The sequence below is a fragment of the Ischnura elegans genome, chromosome 9 (genome assembly GCF_921293095.1).
Source record: "Ischnura elegans chromosome 9, ioIscEleg1.1, whole genome shotgun sequence".
Classification (NCBI taxonomy): Eukaryota; Metazoa; Arthropoda; class Insecta; order Odonata; family Coenagrionidae; genus Ischnura; species Ischnura elegans.
The window spans coordinates 109,799,512-109,820,245 of record NC_060254.1 but is presented as its reverse complement, the minus strand read 5'-3'; the positions used below and the strand labels follow the sequence as shown (position 1 = coordinate 109,820,245).

Sequence of the window (20,734 nt, the reverse complement as noted above, 5' to 3'; positions counted from 1 at the left end):
GTCGCTGAACCACGCCCTCACTGCAGGGAACAACAAAGCTCCTTGTTGTTAAGGTGGGCCTCTTCTTCAGCACAATCGCTAACAAAAGTAGGCTTTCGGTGCTGTAGTGTATGGAAATTGCATTGGAAAATTTACACATTTTTATACAGGCTTTTAAAACGAAGTAATTCTGATTGTTAGCATGAAATGATCTCAAGTTAGTTACTCGAGTTTTTGGACGATGAACCGTTAAATAAAAAAACTTTGAAACTAGCTGAAAATGCCGATGCTACGATCATGTCAATTAGCGGGGAGGCATATTAACCTAAAATTATAAGAACTATGTAATCAGCCATTCCAAACTTTCCTTTTCAACCGTAATGGTTGTCGTCTTCGACGAAAAGAAGTTTATTTTAAGTAATAAATGCTTATAGTATATTTTTTAGGTTGAAGATTCACGAAACGACCTCATTGAACGTTAATATTGATTCCTCGAGGGTCAGGGCTTTTAATTCCGAAGTTTCTACCAGTCCAGTCCAGATTGTTCAGATTGCTGTTTAGGTGATATGTGGTGCAGTACTTCAGGAGGGGCGTTGAGTCGTAGTCCCCTCAGTACCTTTCGATAAGAGGAGGCAAATGCAGACAAGTGGCAACCCTTTTCACTTTTCTTTTGCTGATGAAATAACCTGTCGATCGCCTCCGCTAAGTTATCAATTATTTAAAAACGTAATTATCGTAAATTCATTTTTCGAACATCCCGGCGAGTATGTAATTATTTATGGAGAATAATCAAGTGGCTGCAATCCGTTGCTGTATACATGTATCCAATGGCACCCACCTGTGGTTGAGAGCTTGCCAGTTCTGTCACCATCTGTCTGCTCTCCTCTTTTCTATCCTAACGTACCTTAACGAACGAATGGCTCTGTCGATCCCATCTCAGAGTCGTTTCCTCGATATTTTCTGCTATCCAGCTCTACCTCAGGCCTCATAGTAAACTTGCTCTTGAAATTACAGTTTTAATTAGCCCTCTCGCCTCACTTCAGTTAGGCTAGTTTTTGGTGTCCTTATAACACTTACCGGCTCTTAGACGCACTACGTAAACCATAAACCGTGCTGCAAAACTTCTTATGTGTTATGATTCTGTGAAAAATACCATTTATCATACGAATAGCTGTCAGATCGCGTGGAAGTGGTTTCAGAATGAGATAGTTCTTAAATTGCTACGTATTGTGATGTGATAAATCGCATGCGTTCGACCACTTGAGTTAGTACTATTAGGCAGTTAGATAAACAGTAAAATATCTTAGTCACAATGTTTTTCCTTATGTATTTATAAAAATCAAAAGGAAAGAGTTAATTTTTTTAATAACTGTAAAAAGTGCCTCCTTTGGAATTGTCATATACTTATATTTCCTCTGTCTGTTTTGAACCAGAGGAAATTCAAGTTTTTTTTTTTTTTTTTTTTTAAGAGTGACCAAAGGCTTTGATCCCATGGTGTAGAAACCATGGGAACTCAGTGGACATCGATCGTTGCGTGTAAGGCACGACCAAGACCTGGAAACACGGCGGAGCAACCGCGCGAATGGTGTGCGTTGTCGAAAACGCTACTTGGTGTGCTAGGATTCGGAAGTGCTTTTCAAGTACATATCAGGGCCGTGCTTCACGGCTGCAGCGCGCTTGCCTTCTCGCTGCGGGAGCAGGAGGTTCATCGACCGCGAAAGCGTAAAAGGAGAGAGGCCTCCACTGTTCGTATGTGTCTACTTTCCTCGCCGCTGTGCACTTCACAGTGCCCTCCTCATGCAAGTACGCACGCGTTACACACACTCTGCCAGTTCGTGAGTCTTCACCACTTCTCTCCTGGGGCTGCAACAGGTGTCCGCAGTGGTCACGAAACGTTTTTACGTAAGGGTGTCGTGTGTTGAAGAGGGCGACTTGCGAAGGTCCTTCGGGTGTTTCAGTATTTTGCTTCAAGTTGTGATTCCGTCTACTGAGTTTCTAGATTCTTGCAGTTCGTGTGGTAGAACTCTGTATTTCTGTGCCGGTTTTTAACTGTTTGTGTCATTTGTGAATAATTATTTCAAGTATTGTAGGATTTTTTTTGCATTCTTAAAATTCATTGCGCTATAAAATCACATTGTAGACAGGTTCGCATTTTCAGCGTTGTTAAACAATGGATTGTTTTTTCCCTTGTGAGTTTTAAATTTTCGTTAGTCACCTGCCTCTTAGGCTTTTGTAGTGGTCATCGCAGTGTAATTATTTATAATTTCTAACGAAATGAAATGTTCGAGTATTCGCCCTGGGCATATCGCAATCGCTTCTTCTCATTTCCAGCATTTTTAGTCTTGTTTCTCCAGTTCCTGATCTCAATATATTTGTTTCCGTTTCAATGTGATCACTTCATATTATGTTTGTGATGCTATGGAAGCTACTGCGGTTCATTTGTCTTGATAGCGACTCGGTATCGCTCGAATTTTCCCTCTCTCGTCTTCTTTAGGAGAAAACGTGTGACTGCGAGTTGTGGGGAGTAGGGAGTTCGCGCAAAAAAAACGAAGGCCTCTAAAGATTAGCGGCTTGGGTCTTGGGGATGTGTTTACTCAGACGATGCCATTTCTTGTCGAAATGTTTGTCGTGTTATGTAATTCTCTGCGCCCGCATTTTGTGGGCTGACTGATGAGGGACGATCTTAAAGTGGTTTTCACGGATTGTGAGATTGAGCTCATAACGTGAGCCACCTTGAAGGGGAGGAAGAGAACATTTTCTTTGGCCATGGAGAGAGGGATACATTTGTCTTCCTGAATAGTTTCAAGTTATATTTTACCGCTATTCACTGCTGTTTAATCATCTGCGTTGATGATTGGGTTATTTATATTTTTAAGTTCGTTTTCAGATAATGAAATTTGGTGGTGGTGACGTATCAAATTTTTGTTGGGTTGGTCAATGACAGGTATTGTTCAACATTAGATTGATTAATTCATTATAAAAAAATATGGCTTCGTCATTGGTGTGCCTTATTTGTACTAGAGTCATACGTACAATGCTTCACCATCAAATGCGAGCGCACTCCACATTTATGAAGTGGCACCTAGGTCGTGTTATTGCTTTGAAATTGCCGTGACAGCGGGTACTTTACCCGCGTGCTTTTCTGCCTTCATATTATGGCTCATTCTAGTGTTTTGTCGGGAGAAAGATTATTTCATTCAACTTTTTGGTTTAAGCTCAACGAGACTTTGTATCCATGGTTTCTCCTATTCACACTTAAGTATTTCTGCTGCAGTTTAATCAAGTGGAATTTATGACTTTAACAAGAACTCATACATGTTCGCTTGGTCGCCAGATCTTCAAACTGAGACAGGATGACGGAAATAAAAGCCATTGACTCATGTTGTTCGATTCTTCGTTCGTTTTTAGAATAACGTCCCTTTGAGCTCTCTCTCTCCCTCCCTTCTAGCCGTGTTGAAGTGTGCCAGGAGTTAAAAGTGAACGACTCCTCTGATTGCGAGAGTTGGAAATAGGTTCGCTGCACCCACCGAAGCTCTTCTTTGGTCGCATCGTACAATTGCCGTTCGCTGTTTCGTGTAATCAGATGTGCGCAGATCGGGGTGTTTTATTCGTGCATTCTCTAAGCAAATTATATTGTATTATTCGCCATCTTGTTTTAGTGTAAAACTTTTTGAAATTTAGTAAAAAAAATCTAGATTGAAGACTTGCTTGATGAATAAAATGGAAAGCGAAGTTTTGAAGATTTAAACCTTGTCATTTGACAGTGCAAAATGTGGAGTGATTTTTGAATGGATCATTGAATGATTAAATATACCTACTCAGTGAGGATGTCGAAGAATAAGTTAGAAATGTACTGATATTTTGTTTTTCACCACTTAATAGTCTTTTCGGAGACCATTCTGTTTTCTGAGTTACAAGGAAATCGAGGTATTATTAAAGCTAAATTGAGGTGGTTATATGTGATTATCGCAATAGTTACCCATCAGTGGTAAATTGTTGTTAGCGAAAACAGCTATTAGCTTTTCAGCATGAATTGCGGCCTGAATTATCTTTTGAAATTGGACAGACGTCACTTAAAACGTAAGCAACAACGTACATAAGCGGAAACAGTTAATATTTTACATTATTTACGAAAAGTGGGAGATATATATATATCTCTTACGCATCACGGAGTCTCGACATAAGCTCGTAACCGAAGCGTTATTTTAGTATACCGAGTCATGTCGGGCTTTAACGTCGACCGTGGGTTGATTTTTCGTCTCTATCTTCTTTGATGAATGGTTGTATGATATCGCTCTTGTGTGCTTCATTACGGGTTTGCGGACATAAAACCTTATCAGTTCAATGAGTTTGCTCGTTCTCATTTGTCATAACCGTCAAGAGTTGAACCTGACCGAGTGCGAGTTCTCCTTTTTTTTTTCAGCGACTTGTTTTCAGAATTGTAAATGCAAGTTTTAGGGAATGAGATTGAGCGAGTTTCGAAAATATTCCCACTCTATCACAGAAATTCAGACTTAAAGTTATTGGTGTACTCATAGATTTGTTTTCAATATCGAAGGATCATGAGCAATATTTTTCCCAAAAATCTTATGTTTTGTTACCGCATCGGTGGAAATAGCAAAGTCCTTGGAAAACCTAGTGGTCTCGGGGAATTTTTAATTGCTACTCGGTGAACAATGTGGATAATCAAATTATATTGTCGTGAATCAAGATTATTGGGTTTCATATAGCTTTGGAAAATTAATTATATTAATTACTATTTTTATTAGCGCTATATTTAGACCCACATCTCGTGACAAAAAAAAATATATATATAATAAGGGGTCGTGAAGTATAAAGTTTGAGCTATATTTAGCTAAATAATCTTAATGTTTTCAATAAATTCCAGTGAAAAATCTGTCGAGAAAACCTCGTGCCTCAAGTTAAAGTTTCCTACTCGTGGCTTAACTTCTTTATCATGTCAGGTGTTCGATCTCCTCGGCCATGCTCACCGCCACTCCCGAAAACGGGATGATTTGTGTTGAAAGATTGGAAAGGCGGGACGAGGTAAGTGCCAGGCGCCGGGTAGAGCGCTGCGGAGGACAGGACGAGACGATGTGTTCGTATGTATGTATGTAGGGAGGAATGATGAGGGGAGGTGGGGGCGGGCGGGCGGGCCTTCCTTCCTGCGATTGTACGCGTCGCGCGAAAAGACTTGGCCGTGACGTGATCCTCGGGAATGCTCGAGTGCGGTAGGTTTGGGCGGAGGGGGAGAGGGAAGGGGTGAGGAGGCTTAAAAGGGGGAGTGCAGCAAGCAAGCAAGTCGCGGGAGCGGCAAAGAGAGAGGACCCCGGACGTGGGGCGAATTCAGAAGAGGCGACCAAGTCGTGCTGAGCGACTGACGAATGTCCCCTAGGGCGGGCTCACATAAGAGTCGGGAACGCGAATAAAGCAGTGGTGTTCATCTCTCCTTTGGGGGGGTTCATCAACAGGCATCAATCCAAAAATTGCCTGCTTTTTTTGTTTTAATGGATCTTCTTCGGTATTTTTCATCCACATTTCTCTCGATTTCCTGGCTTTGCGACTTATTTCGTTCCATCTTTTCTTGTAGTTAAGTTGCCCTTCCCCGATTTTAGCATTCTTTTATTTTCCACCTTCTTAACCAAGGCACCCATACCACCTTGGAATACCGTTGCTTTTATCCAAGTCTGCTTTTTCGATGAGTTTACTTACAAGTATGATAGCTAACCTTTATATCTAGAGGTCGGCCAAGCATACGCAACCCGGTGGACGCACTCGGTTGCTTTAAGCTTAGCTGCGAGTCGTCTGGAATACCGCCATTAAAACCTCAGAGTACTTGGAAGGCTACGGGTAATGTTAATGTACATGGTGTACCTTTGAAGCCAAGTGCGAAGTAAATATTTAAAGTAATGCATGTCACCAAAAAGCTTTCCTATTTAATAAATAGTTCTACTCTTTCACGTACGGTGCCTCATGCTTCGTATTTTGCGTTATAGTCTTAAAAAACTCATGTTTAATCTTATTTGAATGTACTCTTAAGTGCACTTCCGTAGAATTGTTTTTAAATTATATGCGTGGTTAGCTGATGTATCATGCATAGTGCGTTGCTTTGCAATGTTATTATTTCTATGTCAAGATATGAGAAACTTTTTATTATCTACACTTCTTGTTTTCCATTTTATCGGGATAAACCCTACCATACGTATTTAAGTATACCGGGGTTAGCCACGGTGATAACTTTTACGGAGTCACCCGCAATGCACAAATTGTGCGAAAAATTCCTGGTTCGAATCCCGGTCAAGGCGATTGATTTTTCCTCTCTGGATTTTTCGCACCCTACCATACGATTGCAAACCAACGCAAGTGAGTGTAACCGGTTTTATTGATTTTATTTTACGCGATGGGGAAATGATTTGCGTCTTGCTTATTTCACTCATATTTTCCTCTGTTCAATGCATGCCATTCTTCTATTTCCGTTCTTTTACCCTCCGTGTCGCTTGTTGTCGGTCGTTAGACTATGGATGGTATCATTAATACACGGTCTTCTGTTCGCTGCGACCTCTCAATCAACTTGCATATTGCTTGTACGGCCCTGTGTTAAAAGTGTTATTCGAATGCCAGTGTGTTTGGTCTCCCCTGTTTCGCTGAGTGCGTGTTCGTGTTGATGGTCCATCCTCAACTTCTCGATCCCTCCCGATCCTCCCCTCTTGGCTTCCCTCCGCCGTTTGGCCTCGTTCACCGCTTCTTTTGGTTTTCTGGCAGATTACGTGCGGCAGGTGAAAATTTCGCTCGGTGCTGTTGGTTCGGTAACCTTTCAAGTGCAGTCGCGAGGACCAGCATCCGCGGGTCGAAGAAAGTCGTCTCATTTGCGTGGAATGATGAACGGCACACATGCCGGGTCGTAATAAAATCTCTTTGAGAAATGAAATGCGATTCCCTTAGGCAGTTCTTTCCCTTTGGACTCCCGCACGTCTATAAATATAATCGATTGTTTATTCAGTGGAGTTCCATGAATGACGCTTTTATATTGATGTGTAATAATTTGATAATGTAAACGTATATTATTTGGTAGAATCAGTTGTTCGCGCCAGGAAAATGTTCCGTAAGAGATGCCAGGTTTGAAAGATTAGGGAATAAAGTTGAAAACCTTCATTTTACAGTATTTCGGTGTCAGTTAGGAATAGCTTGATACTTTGTTATCTTACTCAGTACAGCAAACCTTTTTATTCAGGATATTTACTTCTATTGTGTCGATCTTTTCTCTATTGGGTTTAATGCCACCTATAAGCTTCCGTAAAGGTGAGATTCGCTCTCAATGTTTACGCCGAATATAATGTAAAGAACAAAGCTAAAGGAGGATGGTGGTCTTGAAGTGTCCATTAATATATGCTGTTTTATCGCTGTCGTACTTCAGAAAATAATTAATACTTTCATACTGCTATTCTGTTAACATGTTTGTGGGTGGAATTTGTCAACTTTGTGTTAGGATTAGTTAAATAAAAATTGGCGTTCCATGAAATGAGCAAAAATCTTAGTTTAAATGCGTTATGGCATGTTTACACTTATTCTCCGAGACTGGAATATTCGTTTAGTGATTCCTTTATAACGATATTACATCTGAAATTTTATTTGAGTTAGGGGTAGCACGACCGTTGTCTTGTCTCGCAATGAAACATTTTGCTCTTTGTTTTGGAATCAGCATATGTTAGTTCGTAGCCATCTGTGAGCTTAATTAGGATTCTTTTGTATTAAATTGTTGAAGTACGCATCGTCTGCCTACTTCATCCTTTGAATGGTTTGTTCCTCTAATTTGGTAGTCGAAAATCGGTATTATATGAGATCGACGGAGTACTTCGCTTGCATTGGTGTAGATTCATATTTTTTTGTCAAGAAAAAGGAGTTTTTATTTCTAGAAGATATCATCTGGAGATGAACAAAACAAGAATGCTATTTGGGTTTGATGATATCATTGAAGATATCTTCATGTATTGTACTCTTAAAGCAGACAGCGCTCGTGGAACTAAGCCTTTTTATAGTTTAAAGTGTATTTCCTGGCGTTATTTCTTTTGATAGCGGTGTGTATGAGGAGGTGAAATTCTTGAATTTTTTTGTCATTCTCGTCAGTGGGAAAGCGGGTGTTATTTCGGCAAAAGTCATCCAAACAACCGTATCCAAGGAGGTCTCCCAAGGATTTAAATGCCTTTGCGTCCCGTGTGATTTTTACTCCGATAATTTTTTTTTTGCATTTTATTGCATTTTTTGTTTGGGTGACTGTGACTAAGCGTTTTGAATGTATTAAATAACCGCCGAGGTGATGAATGTATAGTCATTTCTTTGTTCTCGGTGTCCATTTTTTTCGTGGTGATGTCACCGTAGTCCACACCGAGTGGTCAAGGGTATCGTGACTCTAGTGAGGTCATCAACCCTCCATCAAGGCTTTTAAATGGCATCCTGCTCATAACTACGCTCATTCTCTTGTCGGTTTAGCACCTTTGGAGGTAATCCTCAACCGAAAATATTTACGCTATTATGGTCAAGGGAAGATTATTTGGAGTTGGATTGCTAAGAAACTATTGTTGTATGCTTATAAAATTCTGCTTTTTTCTCGAGATAATCCTAGCCTATTTTTTCTCGAGATAATCCTAGCCTAGGAAGTTAGGAAGCCAACGCGGGCTGACTTTCCGTTCTCACTTCCTATTCCTCATATTAATGGGCTCCACAGTTAGGAATACGAATCAAGATGATGATTATTCCTTACTTATTTTCATTCATTAAAAGCTGACTCCGATAATTTACATGAAATCATAATCCTATCGGAATAGAATGGCTCCGCGTGTATTTAATAAGCTTTCGAACCTTATGGAGGCAGGACGAGCTCTTTGTTGTCAGAGAGAAGGATATTTTGATTTCTTCTTGTGTGCTTGATTTCCATGCTGCAATCCAGATGCATTAGGGTTGAAGGTTATTCCGTCGATTGTGGCTCATCTCTCTGCGTGTTTATTTTTTGCTTTTTCCTGGAGTAGATTTATAACCGTGTTAAAAATATCCCGTGGATGCCAACGAACACCTCGGGCTGTTTTATCCTCGTTCCTTCTGCAATCTGTTAACCTTCGGACGCTCTTCGAATGCTTTTGCCCGCGTCCTTTTTTTTAAATTGTCCTTTCATACCTCGATGCCCATCCCTCTCTCGAGCACCTGTGCCTCTAAGCCATCAACCAGTCTCTCTTCTGTCATCGCTTAGCAGTCCCTATCTTCCCCGTAGCTTCAGTGCGACACTGCCCACGTTTTCCACTAGGACTACCGTCCCAGTAAATACGTCTTCCCGTAGTGCATGATGTGACTTCAAGCGTCGTAGAAGTAGCTGCATTTAATCCATTTTAGGGTTTATTACATAGCCTAATTATTTTGACTGAATGAGTCTTCTTGTCTGCATTGACGTCAAATAATAATTTTCGATTGCGTGTAGTATTTTTACGTGCGGAATTTTTTTTCTGAAATGCTGCTACTACGTGTTTTTGACCCATGGGCGCCACTGCGCGCCACACCTCTTTCTCTTTCAAATTGTAGGGAACGGGACGCTTTGAAGTCAGAGTTGTTGTAGTCTTCCCATTCGTAAGATTCGCTATATACCTGGTTTCTTTCTTTATCCAGGTACATTTTTTTCTTTGCTTGCTTAAAGTGAGAAGTAGTTAAGTGGCTGAAATTAAGTGTGATGTCTGTGAATACTTGGACCGTGAGGATGGAGGGCAATAATGGAATAAAGGCTTTGGAAAGCTGGTACGGAGGAGGATGGAATGGTTAGATGGATGGAGACGAACAGAAGTAATGCAGTGCTAGACGTAGTAGATGAGCGGCGGTAATTACTAACAATTAGTTAAATGAAGAGGAGTGAGAAACTGTTTGGGCCTAAGGTGCGTGGGTATTTAGTTGGCTGTGATGGAAGGGAAAACTGATATGTAAATGAAAAAATAGGAAAGAAGAGACAGGCTTTATGATGAAATGGACGTGGTGATACCGTATGCCGAAAATGAGAAAGGAATGAAGGCTGATTAAAGATAGATTGTTACGGCAATGAAATGGAGGAAAATGGACATGAGTGACTGAGTGGTGCCCCAGAAGGGGATGGACCCCGTTTGGGGTGCCCGGGCAGGGGATTGTATTGTAAGGAGTGCCTCGGGAGGGGAAGGGAGAGGAGACAGTGATGAAAGGAACGACTGCGCAGGCAGTCACAAGAGAGCGACGGTCGGTGGAAGGTGCTTGTTCCACAGCATACGAAAGTTTCAAAAACACTCTGTAACGACGAAATCAAACAAATAAATACAGTCCATTTTTAAATCTAAAAACAGTTCATTTATGTTACATGCCGAAGGTGCAACATAGATGATAAGCCCTGTAAGAAGTATAAGAACTGGCGGTAGGATGCTGATGTCCTGCATATACTGCGTTACCTTATTTGCTATTATATTACTCCTTATAATGGTATGAAATTAGGTACTTTCAGAGGAATGTGAAGATTAATTTCATAACATTATATATTTTATCATTCCCTTCTTGATTTTTTTCATCTCTTCAGTTTATAATTAGATGTAACATCGTATTTGCATGGCATTGTTCATTGCATCAAGTAGGCACAAGCACTGCAGAGTGCATTGGAAGGCATTCGCTTGGACTTTTTTGGAAAGAGTTTCCGAGTTGCTTCAATTTTCTCTCGGGTTTAAATTTGGATTCGGTGGAGTGCATTTCGTTGTTACTCCCATTCCGGTAATTTGTGGGACGGGCGGTAAAAAGTGGGCCGAGTTGTTGGAAATCAGCAGGGCTATTCAGTAACTCTTTACGCGGTCGCGAAGACGAAAGATTCCGTTTACGTGGTTACGCCGCGTAAACATTCGAAGACGCGTAATTTGCTATTCAGTAGGCTTCACGAAAACATTTTCGTGCCTCCCCTCCGCGGTAGTGGGGGAAGACGAAGATACCCGAAGTTTTCCTGCAATACGTCACTGCGAGCCAATCAGAGAAAATCGGCATGCAATTGTCCTCGACAAACAAAAATAGAGCGAGATTCGGCTGGTAAGTGCAATGTTATTGTGAATTATAACGTTGATTAATGAAAAGTATGTTGTACACTTTTAAATATAAGTGAGAGCTCAACGTGTATATTAATGTTGAAGGTGAGTGCGTTGGAAATGTGTATGCGATTGAAACCAAAGATTACAGTGAGTAATTGGGATAAAAACTTGTAAATGAGAGGAATTTGGCGTTATTATGCCTTTGCTCATGCCAGATTTGCTGATGCCTTTGCTTTGATGGACCTATTTTAATGATAATACAAATGTTTGAATTGATGTAGTCAGTTTCGTCATATCGTTTCTCGCAGAATTGGCCAGATAATTAGTTATAGGCAATGAAAATAGTAATGTAAACGGTCCTCATGAGTGTGGTAAAATGTTTTGAAAATTATTATCAACAGCCAGCGATGTCCTAAGAATAGTTGGCTTAATTATTGGAAGACTGTAGATAAGAAAGGATAACTTTACGGGATAAGAGCTGGTAACAGGGTGCTAAGAAGACGGAAAATAAGGTGAAGAACTAAACCCCTCAAAATAGATAAAAATAAGAATCTATTTACAACGGACTGCCTATCATTACGTTGCAGCCCTGACTTCAATGTTCACAATGACTATAGTGATGAGTCTTCTACTTTTACCCTGCAGTACCTCACAATCAAGAAGGTTAAGAGACCCAAACAGTAAGGGAAATTTCTACCCAGTGGAAGAAATTATGTCTTATGCAAGTAACAGAAAAAGGCATAAAAAAATAATGGATGAAACATGACCTATTCGTAATATTTCTTTTCTCATTTTAGACCATTCTGGTGAGGTTGGTGGCAAATACCGTCTATGAAGGATCCCATGATTAATTTTAAGGCGGAAATCCGTAGTTTGACCACCAACAAAAGCAATGGTAGTGTATCTATTTGTAATTTACCAATGCATTAGGTAACCTGTTAATAATCGCTTGTCTAATAGTTCTGGCCTTGTTTAATATGCCTCTTCCATTAATTAGGGACTCTGCAAGAGCTGGGATCTCCATAATAATCAGCCTCATCTGGGAAGGGAAAACCAGCCCCTACACACATATTATGAAGTACAACACAAGAATTAACTATCAATCCTGATTTTATTGGTGTACACTCCAGCACTCAATGTCTCAGCAATCATCTGAACCTAGAGTTAAGAACCCCCATGCACCTCTCAATAGACTTCATAACCCGCACATGGGCTTCAGTTTAATAAGTTTCAGGGGTACTTGGCCTGCCACATAGTATTCCAGTCAGGGGTCAGTGGTGGTGTGGGTTACCTAAGCCTCCTATCATTCATTACACTGTTTTTTATATATTCAGTGCATAAGCATACATATATGATATAAATATTATTCTTTCTTTTCGATGCAAGGAGCTTACGTTTAAAAAATGAAGGTCATTTCTTCCAATATATTATTAATATCATATAATGTATGCTAAATTATGTACCAGATGATTCTTTTCCCAAATTTATTCCAAACAACGAACACTGATATCCAATCTCCCAAGAACCTTTCATTTCCCTATGCATGGCTGATTGATTTCATATATGTATCGACATAACTGATAATCTGGAAAAAATTATGCTTGCAAATTACTATTAAATAAAATAGGAATGACTTAGAAATGATACTCTCTTACTTTATTTCCTTTGAGCTTACCTGTAATTATTTAGTAACTATAAAGAATAACGAAATGCAACCATAGTTCTGGAGGTGGTATCAGTTACCAACACATTTCAAATTGATTAAGAGCTTGTGCTCACAAGCATGTTATTAATATGCTTCTGAGTGGGTTTACGTAGCATATGGGATGAGAGTAGTTACAAGAGACTTGAGCTGTGGATGTAGAATGGGTTTCATGATATAGCGAATATGAATCATTTAATTACAGGGGGTGGGGAGCTGTAAATTGGTAAAAGTTTGTAATATGAATAGAAGAGTGGCATTATCACCAATTTTTTTGGAATGCTACGTTTCTGATCCCATACTAATGGAAACAATCTAGGTAAAGTTCATGAACATCTGGAGCAACATCTCCATTAATCCGTTACTTACATCATGCCATATTATAATGCAGGAAATTTAATGAAAGGAACTGGATCCCTTATTGTGAATGCATAAATACCCATTATCTGTGTTAGGCCTATTTGTAGGAATACTTCAATTATCACCAATTAATTTGAAAAGGACTGGCATATAAGGCAATGATGATTTTAAAACACTCAAGTGAATAATTTTCAGAATCAAGGTCTAATCCATGACAAATTATTAAAATAAATTATAATGTTGGTTTGATTATTCTCCAACAGTATGTATAAATTTGTTGGAAAATGCTATGTAAACAGTAATGGGCTCATCACAACTTGTTACAAAAATTCATGGGCATCGACATCAGCTGCAATTCACGCTTAATTTTATATTACTCTACTCAGTTCTTTTTTTTTGGATGGGAATTATATATCTTTGGTCAATATGGGAGGAGCATCCTATGCTTCTGTAACCCCCTCAACTTCTCTGCTGACAGAGGGATGGCTAAGTCCCAAATTATTGTCACTACCAGTAGCTGCCATGCCCATAAAAATGCAGTGCACAAAATATCTAGATTTGGGTAGGTATTCCATGTACAATTTTCACTAACTTATTATAGGGATAGTGGTTGATGTGGTTTAGTACTATACCTTCAAATGCATTGGTACTACAAGAGCTCTTTGAGCTGGAATCATGTGGGGGACATAAAATATTTATTAGTCTCCAAGCTAAATCTTTATCCAATATTTTCCCTGAAATACCTCTTATGTTAATACAAAAGGGTCGTATAATTTCATTAGTTCCCTCACACAAGACTGTCTCTTTCATCTCTCTCCTCCTCCTAAGTATTTCTAGGGCTCTCACACCATTAATTTTCAATCAGATTTGATCGTTACATAAATTAACGATACACATTCAAATGAAGATAGGTTAGCCTCACCTCACCTTATGAGAACATTAAAATTGTTATCTCAGAAACAATAAATGGTCTCAAAATGTTATATGGAAGAATATATCTATCTGTAGCACGTTATGAAGTAATTGGCTGTCTTATTTCATAGGTTACTATGAGTCATTTCACATAAAAGACTTAAAAGCCAGAACCCTTATCTAGGGTTCTGAGTGGCTAGAATGTGGGAGTCAATTCCTTGATATACTGCATTCCATCATGATACTGCAGCAGGCACAAACGGGAGATCTGTCTCTCAGACAATATCCTCTCACCACTATCCACAATCAATACAAATAAGATGATTGATTTAATAGGGACCATCACATTAATGGCCATTGAATAAATACTCTCGCTCTCTCTTCCATAATAATCATAGTCATGCATACTCATAGGCATAATCGAAAGGAAACATCCTGTATGATAGATATCACAAAAACGACATATGTCCCCAAAGTATATACTAACCATTTTGAACAAAACAAATCTCTTATGTCAAGAAATACTTACAGTCATCTTTTGTCGCAAGACAGATAACACTGAAAACAGTAGTATACTCAATAACGACTACTTGGTAAAATAATTTAAGTTGTACCCACTATGCTATGTACATAAATAACATGCCTACAAACGTCTATCTGTCATACAAGCATCTACCTATCCACAGTTTAGACATGGTAACCTCCAGCCACAGCAGCTGCACATTTCATTTGCGAAAATGACCTAATATAAACACACAAAATCGATTCACCTATCAGTTATATCCTTTCAGTGTCAATATCTTGTATTTGATTAGTTAAAACAATAGCCATCACAACGTAGAGAAAAAAATATACATCCACTATATGGCAATAATTGTGAATATTTATACATCGCCAGCCTGAGTAAAAATATTGATCAGCAGAGGAGCATTCTTTCTGCTAGTTATGTCCCTCCAACTTCATCATCCAAAAATATCTTATACAACTGTATATACAGACTGTAGAGCGCAGCATTCATTCATGTTATTTTAGCATTGATGTTGAACATGAGCCCTTTCAAACCAGAAGAAACAAAATAATCTTATGATCATACTACGAGTTGTTTACCTTCTTAGTGGATATTAAAAGTAGCATTTGTACTTTATCCTAAGTTCTTGAATCTTGCTACATACTCCTTTTGCATATACACTAGTATTCATAGAGTAACACTGCATTCCGAAGTGGGAAAGCACTGACTAACACCACAAAGGTGACTCGCAGCAGCAAATTCATGAATGGAACACATAGGTACGTTTCCTCTTAACCAGCAAATATCTTCCTAACTTTGTAACCGTCCCGGGGAAAAGTAGTCCAAAGCATTTAAAACATCTACGCTCATACATCATCTACACTCATAGTGAAACAGACGACGGGAAAATGTCTAGTAAACACGGCTTAAAAACAAGATGCGACGACACATTTTCAACTCAAGTATTCACTTTGATAAACGGTTGAAAATAAATAGAGTAGTATTGAGATATGCAATTAAGCGGGCGATAACGATAAATATGAAAAATATAAAACATTTCCTCAATGACAGATAACAACACCTCCAACTCCAATAGGTATGTATTCCGAAAAGAGAATATGAGAAGCATATACAAGACAAGAATAATTTAAAATACATGAAATTAACAGTTAAATATGCAAAAATATTACTTGCACGAAATGAAATTACGTCCACAACTACAATGAACACCGCTGTTTACATGGCAAAGCAAATACATGACATATATTAACAGCATGTGGCCCCGTCGTCTACCGCGGTCTGCTGTTTACGCGGCGGAAACTGAGTTTTCGTTGACAACTCTCGTCGCGTAAACTGAAGCACGAAACTTACGCGGCGGAATGTTCGAAATGGCTTACAGAATAGCAACAATGTGATTTTCGCGATCCCGTCACGAAATCTTTCGTCTTCGCGACCGCGTAAACAGTTACTGAATAGCCCTGCAGGAGGAATGGGAAGCATTCGTTTCGACCCTTCGTTTTAAATGCGTTGTTCTTTGTTTATTGCGTTCTATCGCTGCCGGAAAGGCTATTGTGGGTCAAGGTATATATTTACCAATTTACCACCGCTATTGATTAACAACATGCAAAAAACACACTCCTGCTTTCAACCAGATCAGATTTTGCTCCTTGCGGATGTTTCGTCAGTTTACTCCGCTATCGATCTTGGAATGAGTGATTGAAGAAGTCACTGACTCCCTGACGACAATTGCCGAATAAGCTGTCGAAGCGTGTTGACATGGAGCCAAATCTGACCCGGTTGACAGCCCGAGTGAGTTTCATTGAAATTACTCTCCGGGAAAGCTAAAATCATCCATCAATCAGCATCATTTTATTTATTTTTTGGATGAATTTTTTACAGTTTACCATTGATTTATTCATATACCTAATATTTTAATTTTACTACTCCGCAATTAATTGATTAATTAATTGATAATTCTAAATTAATTAATATAAAGCTCAATTTCATGTCTAATCGTTAAAAAAATAATTAAACATTTACAAGTGAAATTCACTCCCTTCAACACGGAATGCAAGTACTTGTAAATGTGGTCTTGTGGTTACGGTGCTGTAAAACCATTACGAAGTTCCATGTTCCATTCCCTTTAGTGGTATTTTTTCATAATTTCCTTCTACTTTTTCTTTTGCAAAAGCCTACTTTTCACTATTATATTCATGATTTGTCTGAAAATTTTAATTCTGTGAGAGGAAATGCTTTTGTACACATACGACGTCTGATGTTTTCCCATTTTTTTCACGCGGAAGCTTCCATTGAATTATTTCACTTTTGTATAAGACACTGACTTCGTTATTAGTTGGACTTTTAACACTCAGCGGAGTAGTAAAAAATATAGCCGGAAAATATCTATTCTTTGGTGATTGAAATTGATAATTCTCTTGGTGGAAAAAGCAAAATTTACCAACTAGACGCTTCTCCGGAGCCTCTTGTTAGATGAGTGACAGCTCCTTGAGTGAAAAGATGGCTGACCGTCCCCGGAGGAAGATTCTCTACCTGGCTCGCTCTATCTGGATTTCAACGGTTCTTTTCCAACTATTCGAAAACTAGACTTGAATTGTAAGTCCACAAACCCGTATTGCAATATAAAACTAATCCAAGTACATGTGTATCTTAAAAATGCGTCGCGTTGCGACAAGGAGGTTAAACAATTCTATGAGAAAAATTGGGGAAACATCGCAAGCCGCATGAGAAAAAAATCCTCGCACAGAAAAAGTAAAAATTTCAGTGAAAATCATAATAATAATTGTGTAAAGCAGGCTTCTGTAAAAGAAAAAGTACGAAGGGATATCGAAAAGAATACCGCAGATGAGACTCGTTCTTGGAATCTTAGCGTGGGAGTCCATCACCGTAGCAACTGGGCCACGATAACCTTTGGTTTTTTTTTACGGAGTTATGAAGGGAATTCAAAGCCAAATACGCTGACAGCTACCGATCCTTGCGACACTAGTGAATAAAGTTGGAGTGCGAATTAAAGCGCGGAGACCGGTTTCACAGTGGCAACGCGGCAACTACTCTATAGTGGAGCTTCCTATAGTAACATAAACTCTATGGTGTTAACAATCATTTTTCAAAACAAAATACTCTCTCCCGCGGTGTGTTGTTGGCCATCTTTAAGCTCCGATTTTTACGAAGCAGTTTTGTCTTGTATCCTTTCTCCTCAAAGATGTTTCGCCGCGGTTTATCGTTGGGAGGTGAGTGCCTCACTTCAATGGTGACACTCCACTTGTTTTCTGTCATTCGTGCGAGAGGCGTGCGTTCAGCTTCACTTGATTTCAAGTCTAGGGATTCCGTCGTGATGAATTGCCTGAGCTATTTCTTCGCTCGTTCGTATTTTCTCTTGCTAAGCTAATGTTCTCATGTTCTACTTTGACCAATTTTCTGCCTTTTAAAGTCATTCTTGGCTAAATTAACGGCATTAGTATTGGCCACTCATCTCACCATACCCAATAACAATAAATTCTCTTTTTATTATGGAGTTATTATTATGCTCTTAATGTTACAAGTCAGGTGACTTCACACCCTTTTTCCCCCGGTTTGTCTTCTATCAACGTGCTTGCTGGCATACTTTTGTCGTGCAAATTCCGTATTAAAACTTAATTAATTGTTGGAATAGTCTCATTGGTAGTCTTATTGGCAATTTCGTTTTGAATGAGGTCATATTTTTGTGCTGTGAACCATGCATCTCAGTTCACCCTGTTTTAACATAAGTATTGGAGTGAACACAATCGCCGACGATGCAATTGCTTCTACGCCAGTAAATTTCCAGAATTTTTCTACTTCCTAGAAGATAGTTGTTATTGTTGCTGAGCAAGGAGTATGTTCTCCTTGTTGTGGAAGTTCTTAGAGAGAATGAATCCATGTTTCGGGTGTACTCGTTGTAAATTCTATTTATTATGTGAAATGATCTTATTCTGTACCTTCAAATATGCGTTCTCGTTTCAGTGGGGCTTTTGAAAATAGCTTTAAAATTTCTTATGGTATGTCTGATAGATTTTCCTTATTACCACGTCTAAGTATTCAAATCTCTTATTATCGTTTGTCCAAGTCTATATCATTCTATAATGCAGGGATCACTTCAAGACCGTATTCAGGTATCTGATACCTTGCCTTGTTTTAGATTTTATTTCCAGAACCTCTAGCCTTTCTACCTGCTGTAGGGCTTTGAAAGGATTAAATTTGCGTCTTTGGAATGGCGTTTTAGAAAGGGCTTGGGTTGGGCTTTGCTCAAAGCTTCCTCATGCTGCTTCACCAAGAATATACTGCCTGAGAACAAGTCTTACGCTGTAATTCCCTCAAAACTAATCGTTTAATGCAATGAGGGGAGCATGTATTAGATTTTGCGGGATGTTAGCTGTCAGTTATTTTACTCTACCGCCTTCAGTCCGTAATGTAAATATTTTTTATGCAATTTTATGTAGATTTTATGCATGTTGCCAAAATTTTCAAAAAGCTAGCTGCTATATTGCGAATATTAGTTTCTGTATCTTGGTGGACGATGTTACTCGAATTTGGTAATCCGATGGTAAATATATTTTTTATCCGTACTGCTTTTTTAGTAATCTTTTACCATACCTGTTTTTGAACATATTCTTTTGATAAAGCTACCGGCTTCGGATGGAAACCTTTTGCAGCAGTCTAACATTGTCGCGGCTACCAAACCAAGTTTTTATCACTATAAGCCTTTTAGCGGTTAAATTGATTTTAATTACCCCTGTATGGAGGAGAGGTCATAATTTGCGTCCTCAGTAATGACTTCGGGACTGTTTTCTTTGGCGTTTTTTTTCACATACTGCACTCCTGTCATCAATTTCTTCGAACTCGTTAGTCTGGAGATGAAATCCGCGTCGCGTCTCCCTCCACGTCCTTTCCTCCCTTTCTTTGTGGCGTTGGGTGTGTTCTTTTGGCTTCGGGTGTGTTCTTTCGGCTTCCAAGAAGCGTCGCTCTCCCCGCAATGTCACTCGCTCCTCCCTCCTCCATGTTTCTCCGACTTGGTCGCGCGGAAAGGCTTAATTTGAAGCGTTTTAATGCCGTGAGCAAGTGAACGCTCTGCAGACGACCGCTCCTCCGCGGGAAAGTACGCAATGAAGCGGCAACATCCACTCGACCCGCTTTGTCGTCTTCAGCTACTGCCTCAACCTCGATTTTTATATATATTCTTTTGTTAAACTCTAAGTGTAGCTATTGCCTTGTTTTCGCAATAGGCGAGATAACCCATTGAACGTCATAATATTGAGCATTGACGGTTGTATACATCCATAATACTAATAGCTGCGGAAAAAGTAAACTCAGTAGTTTCTTTCAATAACAAATCCCCGCTGAAGACACTTATATGACGAAATGTTAATTAATTTTAAATTAATTATCAAAAATGAGACTAAATTTAATGATAAGTTGTGAATATAATTTGTGTTTTTATCAGAGACGATGAAATATAGGATTGAAAGGATATTGTTCTCGTGTTTTCAACAGTATGAAGGGATCCATTATGACCGACGAGAGCAAAATGGGAAAACATGAAGAAACCATATGTTAACCTCTAATGTGTTATTATTCTTAATTGCTACTATTTCACTTGTTTGTTGGCGGCTGCGTTTAAAAATGAAAATTCTCCCCTCAGAGTGCAACAATAGTTAAATATGTAATCATTTTTAACTCCTCTTGGAATTGTTCTCTTTCCGCTTAAAATTCTGTTTAAGGTTCGATAAATAAAGTGTATGCCATTTTCATTATGATTTCGAAAGTTGAAAAAATTGTATCTCATCATCGGACGGCCTCGACGAAATGCTATTCTTACTATATTTTCTGGAAATCACTTTTGAAAAAAAACTGCATTTTTATACAGACTCTTATTGCATTCATTTTCTAAGAATAGAAATAATGTTGATTACTTCCTAAATATATGTTTTATTTTGACAAAAAAATGATAAATGTTTGTCATACCTTAAGAAACATGACGTTAGCTAAATTTTGGTATGACACATCACTACCCTTTGGGTAATAGGAAATGAATAGGGTAATTCAAGTCATGTCACGATAATTACATATCCAGGAAAATGGCCCATGGTCGCCTCAGGCAGCTGGGAAGTGCTAAATTACAAATATGTATTCTGATTGACTAATACTCTATATTTGTACCCATATTTTTTATTT

At 38.9% G+C, this 20,734-nt stretch overlaps 1 protein-coding gene and 1 long non-coding RNA gene across 14 annotated transcripts in view; both read left to right on the top strand.

Moving 5' to 3' along the window:
* The window catches only part of LOC124165240 (CLIP-associating protein 1-A), a 383,777-nt gene that overhangs the window by 15,333 nt on the left and 347,710 nt on the right, over positions 1–20,734 (top strand). The gene's annotated exons all lie outside the window — the stretch shown is intronic.
* On the top strand, positions 10,856–12,689 carry LOC124165242. Its single transcript, XR_006866174.1, has 3 exons — positions 10,856–11,147; positions 11,843–11,940; positions 12,043–12,689. It is a non-coding gene; the product is annotated as an uncharacterized LOC124165242 (long non-coding RNA).